At 63.8% G+C, this 2,428-nt stretch overlaps 1 protein-coding gene across 1 annotated transcript in view; it reads right to left on the bottom strand.

Annotated features, from left to right (window-relative positions):
* The window catches only part of GPR153 (G protein-coupled receptor 153), a 33,080-nt gene that overhangs the window by 24,943 nt on the left and 5,709 nt on the right, over positions 1 to 2,428 (bottom strand). The window lies entirely within an intron of this gene.

Raw genomic sequence — 2,428 nt, 5'->3', positions numbered from 1 at the left:
AGCCTGGGGGTGGGGGACGGGGGTCTCGGGCTGTGCCCAAGAAGAGACTTTGACACCTCCTCTCACAAGTTTGAAATGCAGAATAAAGACAGTGCGAACCTGAGAGATGGGTTCTCATTATCCCACGCGGCCCACGTAAGTGCGTCTCTTTGAACTACAAATACCAACTTTGTATAAAACTCTTCTCGTTCTTGGCTGCCCTGCCTTGCTCGTGTGCTAAACACCCATACAGATCAAATCGCGGGGAGAGCGCGGCCGGGTTCCCCCACCCCACCCAGCCGGGTCTCCGGAGTGAAGGTCGGGGCGGGGGTCCGGGCGGTAGCGGTTTGGGGGCCTCGGGTTCCCACAGTCCTAGATGTGGCTGGTGACCGTAATACCCCTTCCGGACACCAGGTGGCGACCTCGCACCGCAGACCCAGGAAGCGGCTTTCAAACCCCAACCCGGGCCAGGGGCATGGTCACGGGGCACAACGGGTCCCGCCGCCCTGGCTCCAAACTGCCCTGCCCTTGTCGCCCTCCTGAACCAACCTTACGAAGGCTTTCGGCCCCTAAGCCATCACCAGGGCAGGGACTGCTCCTGATGTTAGAGCCTCGATGCCCACCCCGCTGCTCCAGGCCCCTGACACTCTGTGCCATCGCACGTGCCAGTCAAAAGGGGCGAGCCCAGCCCCCAAGAATGCCGCACTAGTAGAGGGCTGGCGAGACACATCTGGGGGCAGGTGGCCAGGGGTGCTGATTCTAGAAAGGTGTTCCATGAAACCAGCATAGAAATGCCAGGTGCCAATCACAGGTTTTATTGGGTCTGTACAGAGAGAAACGCTTAGTTGTCAAAAAAAAGAAACTATGAACGGATCCCTGGCTTTGGGCTGTCCAACAGGGGTTGGACAGAACCCCTTACCGCTAAGCCCAGGGTCAGGCTGCTATCAACGCAGCAAATGGGCCCGGGGGCCACACAGAGTGTGAGAGGGTCCAGGCCCCAGGGCCCTCCGCTTGGGGTCCTCCCTCTTCTTATTTTGTAAAAACCAGGACTAGAGAGACTCTGGGGTGCCATGTCCCCCTGTAAGTATTGCCGCTGGATAGGAAAGTAAAAACCCCAAGGTGACAAATGGGCCAGCCTGGGCAGAGGTGGGAGGAGGGGAGTGGCTAGTTGATGACCTCATGACGGGTCAGTCCTGGAAGGCACAGCAGTACTGGCCGGGCTGGACAGCAGTCCCCTGCCTTGCTGACCCGTGGCCAGCTCATCCCCCAAGGTTACCCCACAGCCAGGGGCTGCAGGGGCCTCTGAGGCAGAGATGGAGCCAGGCAGCCCCTCCTCCTCCCTCCTCCTTCCTCCCTCCTCCCAGTGGCCTAGTCTGGGGCTAGGACCAGTCTGGGGTGTGCGGAGGGAGGTCTGGCCACAGGAGGGGCAGGGGCAGAGCGGGAGGGGACGTGAGCAGGCAGGCTCCGCGCTGGCCCCGGGCCTGGTCCAGGCTTCGTGTGTCGGGGCCACTGCATGAAGGCTGGGCCGGGACCAGACAGCCTCTGCACTTGTCCATCTGCCACTCAAGGTCACGGCTGCTCCTGGGCCTCTCCTGAGCCTGTGCCCAGGGGCTTCCCCTACAGAAGACACAGCAGGCCCTTCCCCAGGGCCCATGCCAAAGCCCAGGCCTGCAAGGGGTCTGCCAGGAGGGAGAGCAAAGAAGAGCCCTGTCCAGGGGGGAGAGGGGGGAACCCTGTCCGAACCTGGGAGGCTGTGGGCCACACCTGTAGGGCGGGGATGGGGCAGGGGGGGGCAGAGTAAGAAAGCCCACTCCTCCCTCGCTCCAGTCCTTCCCACCAGGGACCCACGGCCTCCGTGGTGGTAGTCACAGAGGCGGCCACCGTGTGGGGACAGGCAGTGAGGACATACCAGTGGCAAGGTGGGGGTGGTGCCAACCGCGAGGATGTGTGAGTTGTGCTTTAGTAGGGGTGTGTGTGGTCACTTCCCAAGGGGCAGGGGCAGGGAGCAGGAGGCCTCAGGCCTGGGGCCGCGGAGGGCCTGAGACTGCCTCTCCCGCCCTGTCCCCTCCGTGGTCAGAGCGCTGGGACCAGCACTCGCTCAGTCCTGAGTTAACCCGCTCGCCTGCCTCACCGATGGGGACGCAGAGGCAGGACGGTGGGCAGGGAGGCTGCTCTGAACTTGCCCGGGCTCCGAAGACCCTGTGCTTAGACCTCCGCGCCCCACCGCAGAGGCGGGACGGGTGAGTGCCGGGTGGAGAGCGGCGGTCCGCGGCTCCCCTTCCTGCAGAGCGGGGCTCTGTGCCGTCTGGGGGTGGCCTGTCCTGGGGCTCCCCGTCTGGAAGCGCTGGGCGCCTGCAGAGCCTCCTTTACCCAAGCCCAGAGCAAGTGCCCCGCACAGTCGCCCAGGGCAGCTGTCGCCCTCCGGCAATGCCCGCATCACGGGGACAAG

This window comes from Myotis davidii, unplaced genomic scaffold (assembly GCF_000327345.1).
Source record: "Myotis davidii unplaced genomic scaffold, ASM32734v1 scaffold299, whole genome shotgun sequence".
NCBI classification, from domain to species: Eukaryota; Metazoa; Chordata; class Mammalia; order Chiroptera; family Vespertilionidae; genus Myotis; species Myotis davidii.
Note: the sequence above shows the minus strand (reverse complement) of the source record. Positions and strands in the feature narration are given on the sequence as shown.